This window comes from Opisthocomus hoazin, chromosome 2 (assembly GCF_030867145.1).
Source record: "Opisthocomus hoazin isolate bOpiHoa1 chromosome 2, bOpiHoa1.hap1, whole genome shotgun sequence".
In the NCBI taxonomy this organism is placed as follows: domain Eukaryota; kingdom Metazoa; phylum Chordata; class Aves; order Opisthocomiformes; family Opisthocomidae; genus Opisthocomus; species Opisthocomus hoazin.
The window spans coordinates 86,762,214-86,782,416 of record NC_134415.1 but is presented as its reverse complement, the minus strand read 5'-3'; positions in this window follow the sequence as shown (position 1 = coordinate 86,782,416).

The window sequence follows — 20,203 nt, the reverse complement described above, 5'->3', positions numbered from 1 at the left end:
ATCCAGACCAATTTCCAAACACCGTTAGATCCCTAAATAAATGCCTTAAGAAGGAAAGAAGCAAGGTAAAGAAGAATTGATCTCCCTGGTCAACATTTACCAAATACTTAGCTCCCTATTTCCAGCTTCAAATTTGCAGATCCAGCACTGGAGAAAAAGTTTCATGACCAGGAAATTGCTGAACTTCTGGCAAGAACTGATTATTGTTAGTTGGGAATAAAGTGACATAGAGGGACATGACTGAAGTTTTAAACTATTTTTTTTTTTGATTCTGGTTATTAAAAATATTATCCTGCAACTACTCAGTTAGTACTTAGTTTATTGATCATAGTTGCACTTGTATAAACACTGTTTGGGATACTAGCAACAAATAGCAGGTTCAGCAGAGATTTTAATGAGCCTTTTAAAAAAAACAAAAATTCCATTTGACCTGATGAGATGTCCTTTTCCCTTGGATAGATTCAGTAAAAACAACTTCTTCTCAATGAAGCATATTCCCAAATTTTTGGGGAAGCATGTTGAATTTTTTTCCTTTTGTTTTTGAAAGAAACAAAGAAGTCATTTTGTCACAGAATAGTTAAAATGTTAAACAATATCTGAAACAATCTCCAAGTGCACAAGAAACAAGCTTAAATAATTGTCAGATACTGTTTTACATTATTATAATATCTTCTAATCATGTAATTAAAAACTTTCATAATACATACATTATCTCAGAGGGACTAAGTGAAGATTATTAGTATTTGTGTAACGTTCTGAAGATGTGTGAGGCTATGTAAAGGCCAAATATTACTGTTATAGATGATAGCTATAGCACAGGATCTTGTCAGACACCAGGGACAAATACTGCTTAATATATGACTCTGTGAAAAAATATTTTAATGCAGGCCTCAGCTTCTATGGTTTCCTGAGTGATTTTCACTTCAAGGGACTAACTTCAGTTTTATATAAAAATGCCAATAGATGTGTTAAATTCAGCCAGTTTAACCAGCCACTGAAATTATTCTTATGTCTGAAAGTTTTACATTGTCTAAATCATGTCTCAGCTAAAACATGCAATCAATGAAAAGAAGTCTAGGCTGCAGTGATCAAATCCAGCTTTCAAAGATTTTAGACATCAGTTTATTCACATCAAAACCTCTATATGTTATGAATTTATTTTATCACGTAGACATTTTAAGATATTATATAACAGTATTTTTAATTAATATTTATTAGACGTCTCATAAATTTACTAGAAGATAATAATGAATGGGATGACAGGGTACAATTTATAGAGAGACAACAGACAGGTTAGACCAGTAGAAGAAAGGAGCTACACATTACAACAGGCTAACTATAGATCATCTGTATCAACAAGGAACACCGAAACTAAATGTACTGAAACCCATAACAATATTGACAAAGGATAATATTTAGGGTTATAATGTTGCCTAAACACCCAGAATGGTAACAATGAGAGTAATTTGCTATGAAGTCAGAGACAATATTAATGAAATATTTAGTTGGCATATGTAGACTGCAGAACAGTTATGTTAATTGGAGGTGACATTTATGTCTCCTGTCAATGACTTCCTGAAGTGATTAGTGAGGGAACACACCAGAAGAGAGATTAGTCTTCAGTACTGCATAAAATCTGGTAAAGAATGCTACACTTCAGGATCATAATATATTCAAATAGATTATCATATAAGAAATTAAAATGTTAAAGAAATGCACTAGATTAATACTTTAATTTTTAAAAAGAACTGTAACAACTTAATTTAAAAAAATAGTTTAAACAATTGATTAAAACAGAAAAAATGTGGATAGTATAGATATTGTTCAAATGCACTCAGTTACAAGCTGGCAGTAAATGAATACTGAAATATCAATAAGGATAAGTGTACCAACCTTATTTCAGCAGTTTGATTAAACAAAAAAGTGAATTAGAAGTCAAAAGGCAACCTTCACAAATTAGAAATTTTTATCACATAGTTATGATTATGTGAGATACAACATAGCATAAGCTCTGACAAGTTAAAAGAAAGCTACAATAGACATGTGAAAAAGATGTTTAGTAACAATTTGCTAGAGGTGACAAAATATTCAAATGCATCAGAAGCTGAATATCTAGGGCATGTTTAGGATGAAAAAAACATGAGAAAGCTGATTATGAGAGAACAGCACAGTACATCTGAATTTCTAAAAGGTTTTGCTCAAGTCCAGTGTCAGTGGCTTCTAAAGAAACTATGCCATGGATAAGCAATAAGGCTTCTCGTTGCTTACTAACCAGTTACAAGATTGGAAGCAAAGGGTGAAAGCAATTGCACAGGTCCCACAAGGGAAGGGGAACAGATTATTAAAAGAAAAGCTGACCAGACAGAATTGCCTATGATAATAGCTGACTGGGGAGTAATATAATAGATTAAAGTCTATGTTACTAAACACAAAACAAAACACAAGGAAAGAAAATCTGAATAAGGTTTCAAGAAAACAAACAGAAAACCTACCAAATCAACTAGCTATTTAGTGCTAAGGAAAGAGGCATCAGAGGTAGCCTTACGAAAAAGATAACTTCTTGCTCAAGAGAGGTCAGCAAGTCAAATAGCATGTTAGAAAGAAAATAGAGAACAAAACACAAAATCAGTATCATGCCATGATGTAAACTCATGATGAGTACCTATGACAAATACTCTGTGGTGTCCCAACCTCCCCATCTCAGAAAAGGTATAATAAAAATATAAAAAGTTCATAGGTGACAAGGATGATCTAAGAAACGAAATAGCTTCTTTACAAGAACTGAACTGATAATTCTCTTCTGTTGAATGACAGATGCCTGGTGGGAGATAAGATAAATTATTATAAAATCATGAATGGCATACTAAAGGAATAGCTACTTTCCATCTTCTCACAATGCAAGTGCTAAAAAAGATCTGTGAATTATCAGGCAACAGTTTAAAAAAAAACCCATTAAAGAATGTCATTTTCATCCAACATGCAGTTGAAGAGTAAAATCACATTACCATACAAACCTGTAGAAGTCAATGGTATAAAAGAAACAGTACAAAAGAGTTCAAAAGGTAAATAGACAAATTCATGATGGAAAAGCTGTGAATACAGTCTCCGGCTCACAGCTGACTGCTGGAAACAAGCAGCATGTTCTAGGGGACTCAGCATAGGTTTGGACAATTCATGTACTTAACTGGTCACTGGCAAAAAGAGAACCTGGGCTGAAAAAGACTTTTTGTCTGTCCCAGTACAAAAAAAAGTAAAGAATACCAAATGATTTCACAGGTTTGATCCTCAAGGAGATGATGTCTTCTCAAAGTCTTCTGAAGTTCTGGAGGGAAGACCGATATTGACAGTTTGCTGTCTCTCCACATGGAGGTCATATGTGTTGTTCACAAATGTCACAACACAGATCTGCAAAAAATAATTTTCCCCAGCAGCTAAAATCATTGAAAAACTTGGCAGCAATACATGCACTTTCTTTTAAACTTGTTTTCTCCCAAATTAGTACAAAGCAATCTGTGCACTAAATACTATCACAGCTACAGTATCAACAACAGTGCAAAATATGCCTCCTGCTACACAACTTTCCATTGTGAGGAAAAAAGAGAGAATCAAGGAGCGCATACCAAATGCTGTCCACAAGTTTAATGAGACACTGGATGATAGTTAGTTGTTACAGTGATAAATACAGTGTAGCATCCTACGCAAAACTGATAGAATCAACTTGTTATTTCATACCATAATCACTGTGATTCAAACAGTTAAAAAAAAAGTAATCAAGTTATAGAATAACTTATTTGCTTCTATTTTATATTGAAATCCATTATGTAAGACTAAAGGAAAATGTAAGGTCTTTCTTTACTCAAGTCAATGGCCTAGAAAATCATTATGAAGCTGCTATGAAATAGATTTTCTTCTTTTGGGTATTGAAGCTTCTCAAGGGACTACGACTTCATTAAACTATTTGACTTTACTTATGTCTTATGAAATACCTTATGAAATGAGAGTAATTCTAGATTTGAATGACATTTTTCTTAGCAAATTACGGTTACAATTTCAACAGAGATGTTCAGATTTATCTCGCAGGAAATTATAGACAATGCAATACAGTATTTTCCCCCTTTCAAGCTGTCAGAGTAAATACCATGTTAGAGAAATCTAAATACTAAACTGAGAAAACATGCAAATTCATTGCTTAGATGACCTATTTATTATTCCTTTTATTATCCTCACAGTTTTATGCCTTATTATGATTTTACATATATTTGGGTAAGTTTGAAATGGGTTAGGTTGCTACTCATTAGGAGAGCCAGTTGTAACAGACGTAATACAGAAAATGTTTGAAGACTGTTATACCTGTTTATTAATTAAAGATATGCTTCTTTGAAGATAATTAACAGAGAAAAGTTCAGTTCCCATCTGCCTCTTTTCCTGCTATAATATTCTTTTTCTCTTTCCATATTGTCTTGCATCAGAAATCCTAATAGACTCTGATCCCTGAATGCATTGCTTAGTTTGTCATCCATTTTAGTCTCACTTCATATTCACTATTCTTACACTCCTTCTCAAGCATTGATCCTCCTGAAATAATTATTTCCACATTTTGTCTCATTTTTCAGCTGGCCTTGTGTGTCACATGCTTTCAAGAAGCCCATTTGTCTGGTGACATCTAAGCCGTACTATCACACAGCGACAGTCTTTCCCATACTTGAAGATTATTTACCTAATAAACGCCATCTTTCTGCCTCAGAACAGCAGTATCTTAGCTAAGAATTCACATAACCCACTTCTTTACCCTCCTCCAAGTCTTCCGCTCTAGCCTGCTTCAGCCAGGCTTTGCCAATAGCCACCCGAATCCACTCGTCTTCGCATCTGTCCAAGCCTTTCTCTCTCCCAGCGGAACCAAACCTCATCACCTATTCTGAAGATTTCAGAAACCTAGGTACAATCAGTACTTTCCAAAATTCTGCCCAGGTGGCAATAAGAAAAGACAAGTGAGAGCTTCCCAGATAATGATGCCTAATTTATTTATTTATTTGCAATTTGCATTGTCCTGTATATATTATATTTAATTTTAAAAGTTGCTGATAAAAAGTTCCTGTTTGTTCTGCTGTGTGTGATGATTATGTCCATTTGGGAGCACCATCTGGAGTTCAAAGCAAGGCAATAGAGATATCAAAAAATATTCAAGAGTGTAGATATCCAAAACATAGACAACCTGTAACACAAGTGAAAAAAAGTGATACTATTACTGCTGGCAGGAAGCAGTCATTGCCAAGTCACATAAGCGATGGAAATAAAGAAACTTATCCAATGGTTTGAAAAGGGACTGTCAAGAGTTTGTTGCAACATAGAGAACTGGTAAAAGTCACTTCATCAGTAGCAAGCTGGAAGGAAAGTAGCAGTTCTGGAAAGTAGTATGTGGCATGCAACAATTTGTTTGTAAACTCACTTTTTAAAGTCTAACAGTGAGGTGTTTTTTTTCAGGTCATTTTTGTTTATTTAACAAAACTTTACTTAACCATGCAATCCTCTCTCCCTTTTTTATAATCTCAGGAAAAACAGGTAGACCCACCTCAATGCTTTAGCCTGAGTTTCTCTGAAGTCTCTATTACTAAAACAAATTTGCAATTTACAAGAAAAAATTACATCTATTGACCTTTAGGGGCAGGGAGAGACACACAAAAGGAATACAAACAAAGACAAACTACTCCTTTTTCTTAGTCATTTGTGTAAAAGCAGTGCAGATCTTACAGTGCTAAGGGTATTGTATAAAACTACTCCTACCTGACATACTATTTTACAAATAAGAAAAACAAAACATTAATTTGCTGTGCTCTTCTTTATTACCATGACAGAAAAGGGCAACAAGATAAATTTCCTGTTTTTTAGAAATTATTTGAAGTAGATTTAGTATACAGTAAAGGTGATTTAAGATCCTGTTGGATAAAATAAACTATGACAAACACATCCAAAAAGACAGAAGAGTTTAATTTCCCTACTTTGGGAGAAGGTATTTGTCAGTATCGAAAACAAGTTATTTGAACCATCTAATTTTATATATTTTCTACTTACTTCCTAGGGGTTGACAGTTTAATTTATTGTACTTCTATTTCTATTCTTGATTGATCATTTTGGATACTCCTCCATGTGATTGTACATGCCACATCCTAGTCCTCCAAGAGCAAGAGGCCTCCTGCTGAATGAGGCACCGAATGAGGATTACCGAATTTGGAGCAATAGGTGTAATGAGGAAATACAACCCTTCTTATGGGAAATAAGGGAAGAGAATTTCTTTCTCGTCCCTTATTAAAGTAGGAAAGAAATTTCTAAGCACGTCATAGTCCTCAGCACTATAGGTAGAAATTATGTTAAAGCGTAGTCCCTATGGGGAACAAGAGTGACAAAGGCCTGATTTGCCTTTCATATGGAAAGGTGAAAGTTGAGCGCTCTGACCTATACTGCGGAAAAGACTGAAACGTTCTGTTGCAGCAGGGACTGTCGGGGAGCAGCTCTTTCAGCATAGCTAACCCAAGCAGAGCTGACTCAGATGAAATGGAAATGGATTGCCTGAGACTGAACCTGGACCTCGCTCTCCTGGAATCGTTTTCTCCCTAGGGCCATATTCCAGGAGATTCTTCCAAACAGATCTCTGAACAGGTTGGTCTGCTTTCTTGAAATCCAAGGTTGTGGTCCTGGTTTTGCCCTGCTGCCTCCTCTTAGGATCCTGAATTCCACCATCTCATCATCACTGCAGCCAAGACTGTCTCTTTCATATCTGTCATCAGTTCTTCCTTGTTTGTATTGGGTCCAGTAGACCAATTCTCTTTGTTGGCTCCACAGTTACGCATGCAAGAAAGTTGTTATTGGTGTATTCAAGAAATTTCCTTGATTGCTTGAGCCCTGCTATATTGTCCTTCCAGCAAATACCAGGTTGGTTCAAGTCCCCTGTGAAGATGAGGGCTTGTGAACATGAGGCTTCTTCCAGTTGTCTGAAGAATTATCGAATCATAGAATCATAGAATGATTCTTCCTCATCAGAAGGTCCATAGCAGATACCTACCAAACCAGCCACCACACGGGTCTACCTGGTAATCTTTACCCATAAGCTCCTGACTGACTCCAAACATGTCCCAAGGCAGAGCTCCATGCATTCCAGCTGCTCTCTCACCATCCTCATCTTCCTAGCATGTCCTTCCTAAAGAGCCTGTGAGCCTCTCCACTGTATCAGTCCAGTCATGTGAGTTATCCCACCACATCTACATGGTCTCAGTGAGGCCATAGCCCTGTAACTGCACAGCGACTTCTAACTCCTCCTGCTTATTCCTCACACTGCGTGCATTAGCGCAGAGACATTTCAGAGATGCATTTCAGACGAAAGAGGCTTAAACTGTTGAGAAGAAGAAAGCATGGATTTGTGTGTATTTTTTAGGTTCCTCTGCCTAGGCAATGCTGCTTATTTTAATGCAAAGTACCAGAATGCTTTCAATGTCAAAGAAGAGTCAAAACTAGAATCTATGATTAAAATAGTAAGTTCATTTAAATAAGAACACCATTTGAAGCTTTTCGTGGCATAAGCCATATATTTTTTATGGGATTTATGAAAATTATTCTTAGACTTCATTTGGATACAGGGAATTTGTTTTCTTCCTAAAGAATTTCTGGTACTTATCAGTACAGTTGGAATACCAGACTAGATAGACATTAGTGTAATCACCTGTGATAGCTCCTTGTATTATTAAAACCTCCTCACATGCTGTTGAATAAAATAGAACTCACCTCCTAGATAGAACTCATCTCCTAGCTTCTACTGTCTGATAAAACCTTACTAAACCTTACTATAATTATATTACAAAGCTATTAAAGTAAGAGCAAACTAGAAGAATTAAAAAAATAATGAAAGATGAGCATGCGTTTTGCACAAAATGAAGATGCTGTTAAGTATAATAGTAAGGAGGTCACCAGTTAGCATTGAGAGAAAGTATTTTCTAACTACTTAGATATAATTCTAGAAGCTCAGGTAATTAAGGGAGCCAATTTAGGGACCATTTTCCAACCAACATCTCTTTTAGCCGAAAATGCAATTTTAATTTTTTTTAACAGAGACTCTTTTTGAAACATTGTGATTTCTTTTGACAATTAATTTTAGGAAAAAACAAAAATATATGATGCATTTACTAGAATATCAGAACATTTTGGACTTTCCAAGAAAAAAAAAAGATATTTTAAATTTTCATTTTTAAGTTACTACATAAAATGTAGATTTTCCAAATTTGGCTTGAAACAAAACATTTAGTTTTTTCGTTTTCATTGGTAGAAAAGACCAACATAATTTTAAAATACTGATTAAAAATTAAAGAGAAATATATAATTAATGCCAATTTGATTTCTGAATAATACCTTGTCATACTAATTTTGCAAATTTATCACAATATTACTTGCTTTGATGCTAAATCACAGAGCTTATATTAACGTGGCACTTGACTTGCAGATTTTGTATTTTGATTCTGGACTCAAAAATATTGCTAAATGCTACATTAGAGAATGCAATTGCATCAAATACGTTCACATTAGATACAATCAGAAAAGATTCCAGGGAGATCTAGAAACAATATATATGCAAACCTGAATAATTTTCAGCTTACAAATAAACAGAAAGGACCTAAAAGAAACTTTCACTGCTCTTAGCCTGCTGGTGAACAAAATATTCCCAGTTTGATCACCAGTAAAGTAGCAGTAATGATGGCTTTTATGTGAGATAACAAAAAGAAAAGCAACCTTAACAGTTTGGTAAGGAAGAATGCAAGACTAGACTGGATAGCCATCAGTACTGCAGAAAAGGATTTTACGCTGCCCTGGATCACAGTCTCTGAACAGATGTTAAAAATATCCTTTTGTTGTGATAAAAAGCAAATATAATTCTGGGATTTATATGAAAGAGTGCTGCATTAAAAACATTCAGAATACATTTTTTTAGTCAGCTCGGTACTCTTATAGCATCTGCTGGCCTTTTTTGCATTTTGAAGGACTACAGCTCAGGAAGGATACGGAATAATTGGAGACAGCCCAAACGAGGCACATAAAAATTATTGTGAGTATACATAACTTGACCTACAACATACATGACAAATCTCTAAGAACATAAGAGGAGGTGTTAAAGAAGAAAATTCATCCATCTTTGTACAGTCTGAAGAGAAAATAAAAACCATTGAGGTAAAATTCCAGAAAAGGAGATTTAAGTTAGAAATCTTGAAAATCTATTTAAGAGTGAGGACAGTGAAGCATTAGAACAGGTTGCTTAGGAAGACTGTGCAATCCTTTAAAGGAAATTTCTTACAAACATTCCTTAAGAATGACAGCTTTATAGTATATACTGTCTTCATGCAAGAAATGTATTCAAGGAACTCGATAACCTCTTGTAGACCTATTTAGGACTCCAATGATCAAAGACACCTATAAATATATCCTTCTAGGATATGTCTTTTCCTTGGAAAGAATTGCTACTGGAAAAAAATGGTTTGAGTTGCTATCATTTATCTAGTTCTTATGCCTAGAGTTCACACTAGACATAAGCAAAGGAGATTTGAGGAAGATTCACAAGAATGATCAAAGCCATGTGAAGCATCTCTTCTGGAGGTAGGAATTAAATTCAACCTATCAAAAACAAAAGAACAAAGACTGATTTAGTCTCCCCACCTCCACAAGAACAGAAATTTCAAAAAAAAGGGGATCTTCAAAGCAGCAGACTAGGATATAAAGCACTGCAAGAGCTTATGAATACAGAGCACAGATTTTTAACAATTAACCATCAAAGTAATTTACCAAGGACTATAATAGGACATACGCATTTATAGAAAAAGATCTGAAAATGATGCCCTAGTGTAACTGTAAATTTAGACTCAGAACAAGAATTTTGCATTGACCCACTGAAATTTGAGCTTTCATTCAATGCCACAGAGATGCAATGGCAGTAGGCAGGAGCTGAGGTGCTGAAGTGTTCAAAGCACCTGGCGAACTTTGAGTTCAGAAGGAAGCATGACACTACATATAGGCATCATTGGATTATCCAGGAAGCAAACCTGGCTTTTCAGGATTACGTAAGTATCTATTTCACCCTGGAAAGGGGAACTGAAGCCCTGGAGTTCCATTTAGAAGGCAGAAAGAACTAGGGAGACAACGTGTGTGAAATTTGGTTGTCCAAACATACACATCCAGTGGTTTTTTTATGTTACTCAAGACAGCTCCTCTAAATGCTATACCCAGAGGGCAAAAGTCTCCTGTAGTTGTGTTGAAACTTCCAGCTACAAATGCATGATTTTTTTCTGACAATTTAGTGCTTCTTAGGTGGCACTGGGTGGCTTTGCTTAAGTAACTAAATTCAAACCATGAGCCTTCAATGACCTCACAAGGCAGTGAATCCATAATTACTTATTTTTTATCCTTCCTTCAGGAAGAATTGTTAACATTTTAGTCCATCACACCAGATTCTTACTGCCTCCTGGAAAACAGCAATGTCTCAGGATTGAAAGTACTGAACAAAGAGACAACACAAGTCTGTGTGACGTAATTTATTTTAAAAATCTTTTGGTGATATATTTTGTCATAGCTATGGTGGAGGTAAAATAAGTTAGTACAGATAATATCTAAAACACTTTCTGAAAACTGAATGATCGGGGACTTGAAAGTAATATTTTCTGCCTCAGGCTAAAAACAGGAGTAATGAAGGGAAATACTGACAGGAAAAAATGAGCTTGTACAACACACTGTTTTAATTTCAGTAGCCTGTACAGGCTATAATCGATTAAACTGTACTTATTCTACACAGTTTGCATATACAGAACAAACAGATAACATCTACTCACTGAAATTTTAATGCTTACAGTCCACCAGGCTTCCCTGATAAATAATGCATAATAAGTTAAGAAATAGAAGGGCTCTTTATTTGGGCTATTTTCTGATGCACTGTTATGTAACTTGGTTCCCAGCATGTTGATAACCACTCATACAGAATACAGTCAGAATATGTACTTGACCTCTCATTTCAATGGGTACACAGAGAATCACTATCTATAAAGTACATCACCATGTTTCATATATAAAATTTTTACATATTTTTCTATTTTCTTCTTTCAGAATCAGCTGGAGAACAGGTCACTTCGAACCCCACTAAGAAAAGCAAATACAGTGAACTACCATTTGCCTTTCTTTTCGTCCCCCGTCTTTCCCACATGGCTTAGGCAAACAATTGTTTCCAGGCATCTGTTGCTTTTACTCACACATTAACACAACGGAAGCCTACAAGACCATCAAAATCTCAAGGCTAGCTTTCAGAAAGTAGCAACTGAAATGTATCAGTGCTAACATTATACTGTTCCTTTTATCTCCCTCTTTGTGCCCCATTATTTCTGTTTTGCACGATACCGTTTTGCAAGATAAATTTTAAATTATTACCTTTGATTCAATAATTTTTGTGCTAGTTAAATAAGTATGCTTGTTTTGTGTGGGTTTTTTAAAGCATATACAAAAACTTCCCTGGAAAAGAAAAGAACAAATCCATACACATAGTGCGATGCCCATCCATGGCTCTGTTCAATAAGTAGTCTACTCCCTAATATACTTTCAAGGTAGTAGATCTCTCTCTGTGCAGATCTCATACTACAAGCTCATGTAAAACAATGGCCTTGAACCAAGAGTAGAGGTTGAAATGTGCCTACAGCCGAGGAGCTTATATGAACACTTTTACAGTTGTGTTAGCTTTTCATAGCATACCTAACCCTCTGCTGGCTCCTGTGGATAAAATGCTTTTTAAAATGGTTTCCACCATAGCAAAACAGAAAGTGTAATTTCTCATAATCTTCTACTTATTTGTGTGAAAAGTGAAGAAGTTAAGAAATGTACTGAATTGCTTTTAATCAAGGGATATGTTTATTCCCTGAGATGTGCTTGTTTTATCCCCAGTGACTTCCTGCAAGGAATTCAGCCCTGCATCAGAGTTGCCAATCAACATCCATATGGCCTGTAGCATAATACTACATCATTAGGCAGGACTATCTTTACAATAGAAAATCAGTAACTATAAAATTACTTTCAAGTCATCATCTATGCTGTGAACCGTATTTTGATTAACTTCCTGGCTCACATAAGCTAATTTTTAAGAAGTGGGCAGAAAGTAAGTCATACAAAAACTCCAGAGTGAACAGCCTGGATGTTTCATTACAGATACTAGACAAAGGTATTTTTCCCGAGGAAGGATGCTCTATTTCTAGAAAAATCAAGTTATCTAAATATTTCCAAGGGAGCACGAACTGGCATGTCACCTCTTGACAATATCGCTCCCAGAGAGTAAACCAGAAATAACTCCATACCTAACTACTGCAGTTGTTTTAGGAGAACAAGAAATTGGACAAAATCTGTGCTGCCATTGGCACTTTGCTACCAGCTTCCACACTCATCCACGCGCACTTCTGTATTTTCCAATATTCTACATAGGTTTTCTCCTGAGCGGATCTGCAGTGCCACTAAGGACCACATTCAGATCAATTTATTTTGCAGATCCTACAAGCAGCTAGCCAACTAAAACTTGTGTTTCATTCCATTTTTGGTAATACCAATATTAAAACAACACTAAAACAGGATAAATCCATTAATGGCCTACAAATACCTCTCACTTCTAACACCACATTGAATCATGCTTGAGAACTTTCTCAGCCCTCAGGATAGGGAGTATCTCTTTGCATCTATTTTGATTAAATCAAAATCACTTTCATCCAATTAGGTGCCACAGGAAATACATTATTTTTATTATTCTAGAGGCACTGACCAATGGAGAGTCATGTTTTGTCAATAATCTAATGTCAAAAATTGCTAGTGATTGTAATAACCAAAGCTGCAGTGCTTGATCATTTGCAAGCTCAGTGCGGTTTCCTTTTCTCTTTGTGATAAATCAGCTGCTGAGTTTGCCTACAGTCTTTAGTGCAACACTAACTGCATGGGATTCATCCCTCTCTCATCACATAAAACAGTAAGATCTTCAAATTAATCAGATGCCTTCATGATGCAGACAGTTTTAGCTGCATAATTACAGAAATTACTACACTCACTTGGCGACCTTCCAGGCACTAATGCTTGGCTATACAGTACTAACAGATATATTTGTGAACTGATTGTTCTGGTTTTGGACAGGTTTTGCACCGCTCCCCACAAGTACGACCCCTAGGAGGAGAGCATCTAACACTCAGTTTATTGACGCCCTGCTTTAAACCATGACACTGATGCACCTTCTTAATGTATCCTGGTCTCCACGATCTTGCTTTGCTACTCCAAATTCTCACAATGTTCCAAAATGAGACTCCCAGTACAGAAAAACTTTGCTGCAGGCAGAATAGCTCTTCAGGTGCAGTTTCTGTAGAAAATGGCTAAAAGAACAATACGGATTCTATGTCAGTAATCTGCACCTAAAGTTTTATGCATCTCAATTACATCCACACAGATATACAGATGGAAACAATGTTGTTTTATAGAACAACACAGTAATAAAAATGGTAAAATACTTCCCATTCTAGTTTATGAGCTCAAACTAACTGGAATGGCAGGCAGGAATATTTTTAACACATATGCATCTTTTTTCTTTTCTTTATGAGGAAAAGCTGTGCTTCACAGTGCTTCCAGTATTGGAAGTTCTCATTCCACAGTGTAATTCCACATACTCCCTCCCATTCCTTTGTGACTCCTTCAATGTCAGAACCTTTCACAGTGCAGCCTGATTAGGCAGAATATACATTTATTTATAGCCTTTTTTCATCACAGCTGCACTACTACTATCAGGTTATGCAATACTTATTGGAGGTTTAAGACACTGCATACCTTTGACTTTCCCATGCATCAATACAGGCTTAGGGTGGACCTGCTGGAGAGCAGCTCTGCGGAGAGGGACCTGGGTGTCCTGGTGGACGACAGGTTAACCATGAGCCAGCAGTGTGCCCTGGCTGCCAAGAAGGCCAATGGCATTCTGGGGTGCATTAGGAGGAGTGTGGCCAGCAGGTCGAGGGAAGTTCTCCTTCCCCTCTACACTGCCCTAGTGAGGCCTCATCTGGAGATGAGAGCTACTGGAGAGAGTCCAGCAGAGGGTTACAAGGATGGTGAGGGGACTGGAGCATCTCTCCTACGAGGAGAGGCTGAGGGAGCTGGCCCTGTTCAGCCTGAAGAAGAGAAGGCTGAGAGGGGACCTAATATATACTTACAAATATCTGAAGGGTGGGTGTCAGGAGGATGGGGCCAAGCTCTTTTCAGTAGTGCCCAGCGACAGGACAAGGGGCAATGGGCACAAACTGAAGCACAGGAAGTTCCGTCTGAACATGAGGAAGAATTTCTTCCCTCTGAGGGTGACGGAGCACTGGAACAGGCTGCCCAGGGAGGTTGTGGAGTCTGCTTCTCTGGAGATATTCAAGACCCGCCTGGACAAGATCCTGTGCAGCCTACTGTAGGTGACCCTGCTTCGGCAGGAGGGTTGGACTAGATGACCCACAGAGGTCCCTTCCAACCCCTACCATTCTGTGATTCTGTGATTCTGTGATTCTTCGAGACAATATTTATGCTCCACATATGACTTTAAATTTAAACTTGTTGTTTACAGGGAAATGAGACATATAATTCACGCCAACTGGCAAAAAAAAAAAAAACACAACTAAAAATTGTATATTTCTTACTGTTCATTCACCTATAGGTTTATCATGTACCTAGTGGCCAAAATTAAAATGGACCAGCCTTTTTATGACAGTTACATGCCTCAATCTGAAATTTATTAGTGCTTCATTTATTCCTAAAATAAAAGCTAGTAAAAACTTGGAATTGCAATAGCACACTGTTTGATACTTGTACACCTTCGTCATTGATGTTCCACAAAAAAAAAGTTGTCCTACAAATGATAATACTCATGTGTACAGGCAGTAATTAAGTCCCCAGTCTCTTTGAACCTCACAGTTTTGAACATTGGCAGTAGTTTATTTAACTCTGCAGTGGGTTATGCAACCTCAGTCTTTGCTGGGTCCCTCAAAAGACTGGAAGAATTTTTTTCATCCTGCAAAGCTATCCAGACCACAAAACAGTATCACTAGGCTGCTATATCCTGTGAAACATAATTGTCAGTCTAAAATGGGGCTCTTAAAATAGCAAGACTACAGCCTGTTTGACCACACAGTAAGGGAAACCATGCATGTTTGTATATTACACTTAAATTGTCCTGTATGTCAAGAGTACTTACTTCTTCTGCAAGCTTGCATGCATTAATGCATTACAAGCAACTGAAATGCCTGATTACTCCTAAAAGTGTGATGAAATATTACTGAGCCAATTTATTTCCACTATTAATACTAACGCAACTAAGGATCCTTATATGGTACTAGAACACTCTGAATCCAAATGGGTATGTTTTTAAAGAGTACCCACAGGCTAAGTGTGTCATATGTTTTTACTCTCCCTTGCTTTGGCTCCTTTTCTTGCCCATATCACGTAAATCTGATATTTTTAAAGCATATATCACCCTGTCATCTAAACATTCATCTTCCTTTGAAGAACTATTTCTTCTGCTGCAATTGTTGGGAAAAAAAAAAAAAAAAATCAGTGCATAACACTACCTAGGCTCAATTACATTTTCTGCCAGAAGAAGAAAACATCATTGTCTCATCACAGTTCATTTAATCTGAGAGGAAGCACAAATGAGGCTTCTAATTTCTGAAGGAGATGAGACTCCAAATCAAATACATCTGTACAATGACAAGTACTCCAGGGAAAATCTTGAAAACAATATGTAAATACTTTCTGTAGCATTTTCTTCATAGGCAGAGAGAGAAAAAATTGTTTCCACTAGTCCTCTAATATATTATGTAACTTTACTTCAAACAAAAGGCTATTAGGAAGAGTTACGTTTTAACTGGCTATACCTTTCCAGAAAAGGTCTTAAAATTTAGTAAGAAATGAAAGAAAGAAAAAGCACATCCAAATACATGCTAACATAAGTGATGTGCGACATATTTTTTGCATATTTTCTGCATTCAGTGCCCAGTGAATAATCTTCATGCAAACCTAATATAAACAAATGCACAATAAGGTCAATAAGCTTGGTAGGCACTCCTGTATTAGCAAAGTACACAACATTTTGGCCTCGTAAAATTATTAGCTACATTAGATTATTTCTCTTCGTAAGTAAAGCAAATTTATACTTGTATACATTATCTAGACATATAAAAAGTAAACAGAATTATCTGAGGTGACTGCAGTACAATTCCAATGGCTAGATTTCCAACCTTGCTTTTAGCTTATCATGATTTTTTAAATTTCACAGCAAAAATTAAAAAATATGCCAATCCCATTGTTCTCAAAGTATAAACACTAAATTTCAAAATTATTTTAGACTCTGAAATAACTTCTATATATGTGGAATAGTTTCATTTCTGAAAGACTAGAACAAAATGAGAGGTGTTCCTCAGGGGTTGGTATTCAGACCGGCGCTGTTTAAAATCTTTGTCAGCGACATGGACAGTGAGTGGAATCGAGTGCACCATCATCAAGCTTGGCAATGACACCAAGCTGTGTGGTGCACTCAACACACTGGAGGGAAAGGATGCCATCCAGAGGGACCCTGACAGGCTTGAGAGGTGGACCTGTGCAAACCTCTTCAAGGTCAACAAGGCCAAGTGCAAGGTCCTGTACGTTGGCCAGGGAAATCTCAAGCACAAATACAGCCTATGTAGAGAATGGACTGAGAGCAGCCCTGAGGAGCAGCTCTTGGGTTTGCTGGTTGATGAGAAACTCAACATGACCTGGCTATGTGCACTTGCAGCCCAGAAGGCCAACCGTATCCTGGGCTGCATCAAGTGAAGTGTGGTCAGCAGGGTAAGGGAGGTGATGCTGCCCCTCTACTCTGTTCTGGTGTGACACCACCCGGAGTCCTGCATCCAGCTCTGGAGTCCTCAGCACAGGAAAGACAGGGGCTTGTTGGAGCAGGTCCAGAGGAGGGCCGCAAAAATGATTAGAGGGATGGAACACCTCTCCTATGAGGACAGGCTGAGAGAGTTGGGGCTGTTCAGCCTGGAGAAGAGAAGGCTCCAGGGAGACCTTAGCGCAGCCTTCCAGTACCTGAAGGGGGCCTACAAGAAAGTTAGAGAGGAACTTTTGACAAGGGCATGCAGTGATAGGACAAGGGGTAATGGCTTGGAACTGAAAGAGGGTAGATTTAAACTAGATATAAGAAATTCTTTACTATGAGGGTGGTGAGGCACTGGCACAAGTTGCCCAGAGAAGCTGTGGCTGCCCCCTCCCTGAAAGTGTGCAAGGCCAGGTTGGATGGAGCTCTGAGCACCCTGGTCTAGTGGAAGGTGTCCCTGCCCATGGCAGGGGGGTTGGAAATAGATGATCTTTAAGGTCCCTTCCAACCCAAAGCATTCTATCATTCCATGTTTCTATGAAAACTCTAATATACACAACAGTATAGTGAACCATTCAATAAATCAAGGGATTAATTTCATGACAGAAAAAGAGTATGACTTTTAATAAGGCTTGCTCATATTCACAGCTTGAAGATCTACAATTGTCCACGGCCTGAAGTCAGGTAATCTGGCTGTGTACTATTGAAGTCTTTATAATCAAGGCTTTCATTGCTTTATATAATCTGTGCAACCAGCCTTTACTGTTTCAAAATTACCTTTCGAAACACATAAGCAGTAGTTATCCAAACATATATATAGCTATCCGACTTCCACCAAAATACTACAGCATTTTTACTGCTGTTGAAATCTTTGAATGAGAAATAGACCAGCACTTTTCTATATTTGTGGCACAAAAGCAAGGTTGCCTTTAGCTTCTGCTCAGGAAAATGTGGGATGCAGCAATAAGAGGCTCTGGGAAGAAGGATTCAAAGAGGTACCTATGTATCAAATAAGTTGCAAAGATTCATGGTACTTCGAATGAGAACCTTTGGATAATGAATGATTACTGGAAGGAAAATAGATTCATGATTATGAGACAGATCCTCTATTCTCTCTATTGAGAATAGAAGGAAAGGCTACAAGCACAGACCATTCCCTCTTCTGTGTTTGTTCTGAGGCCAGAACTGTCTATTACAGCTATTATATCCATAAATAAAGACCAAGTGAGAAGATGCAGGATACAATGGAGGAGAAAATTATGGAAGCTGCAGGAAAAATAAGAATATACACTGAAGGCAGGCTAGGGAAAGGTACACCTTAATCTAACACAGAAAAATAAGCAAGCATAAGACCAAGAAGGAAAAAGAAATATAACACAAGACATAACCAATAATATTACCACAATCATACTAACCTCAGTTGTTCCACCTAAACTTAAACTGAACATGATTACTTAATTTCCTTACTACAAAGAAAGGCTTGGAGAAAATTGGGTGATGTAACAGTTTTGGTTTGTCACTCTTTTAAATCTTAACCAGCAGATTCAGTCTGTTCAGCAAAAATGTTCTGACCTAACAGAACTATGTCCGAACAACAAACTTCAGGGTTTTTTTCCTCTGATTAAATTAATTATTTTTTCTGTTTATTTCCTAACACTAGTAAATTTTTATCCTGTAAACACATGCTCTTACTGGAACATGACCAAACGAAGCTTCAGATGGACTTTTTCCACTATTAAGCTTCCTAATTATCTTGTTTTCAAATCAACATTCTTAGTCCCAGTAGGAGCTCTTCCACAAGTTACAGAGAAAGTGAAAATTAAAGTTATGTCTTCCATAAAATAGAAGTGAAGAGCACCCCTATAGTATCTTTTTTTCTGAAAGAGAGAAGGAAAGAACAAAAGAAGAAAGAAAAAAAAAAGAAGAATGAAAAAAAGGAAAAAGCTAGAAAGAGGACAATAAAAATGCAGTAAAAGAAAAATTTTGTAAGTCTGTCAGGAAATGATATGGATATCAAGTTTTCAAATATTGATCTCCAGTCTACTCATACGCCAACTCATTTATTATTACAGCATGACATTCCTGAATCACTTACAACATATTCCCTGTTAATGAAATCATTCAGATACATGAAAGAAATAATATTAGAAACAAGCATTACTCCAAATATATTGCTCATCAGAGCACTCAGCATAAAGAAAACATCACGTAACAATTCTGCCTGTCAATTTTCTCAGAACTCAAGGAGAACCTCGGAAGCTGTTTAATTTACTTGTTTATCTTGTTTATATCTACAGTATGAGACACTCGTTCCAAGTCTCTCTATCCACATCTGAGGTGAAATACTGCCTTTGCTGAAATCAATGAGAGTTTTGCTATTGATGTCAATGAAACCACAGTTCTGGTCACTGTTTGTACTCTTTCTCTCAGCACTTAGAGAGATTCTTAAAAGAAAATCAGGCAAACTACACCACTACACCAGATCCAACTCATTATAGTCACTTTTCACATGGCAAAAGGAAGAAATGTCTTCATTCTGTGGGAAAACCGTGCTGTTTACCTAGTGCAACAATTCGTATCGAGTCAATCTGAAGTGCTCATTAACAAGTGTTCTTCTTAACAGATTTCTGATGTTAGAGCAGAAAATGGGTATATATTTTCGCATTGATTTGGTTACTAATCTCATTATGGCAACTATTCATAGCCCCTTTTCATTATTTTGCAAAAAAGAAAGAGTAAAGCACACATGAAATGTTAGTGTATAGAACATCAGTGAAACCATTTTCATATTATTGCAATTATATGCAATGACAAAATGATGGTATAACAGGAGTATTCATCACACTTCCATCCATATAGTTTTTTCCTGATTTATTCCCATATAGCTGACATGGTATAAAAATGGACAATTATATCCTGCCAAGTCGCAGACAGCAAAGGCAGGGACTGAGAGACTGAAGAATGGCCCACTTGCTCTGGGTTTGGCCAGGATAGGGTAAATTTTCACCAGAAGCCAAGAGGGGACATAGCCGGGCGGGCTGACCCCACCTGGCCAAACAGAACAGGGTATTCGATACCATGTGCTGCCATGCTGGGTTCCGGTTGGGGGGAGCTGGCCGGGGGGAGGGCAGTCGTCACAACTTGGGAGTGTGCAGGGCACCAGGCAGTGAGAGTTGCTCTGTCCGTCCTGCTGTTTGATTTGTGTATTCTCCTTATCTGTACCCTTGTTGTTACTGCTCACTTTGTTTGCTGTTCTGTTAAACTGCCCCTATCCAGATCCACGAGTTT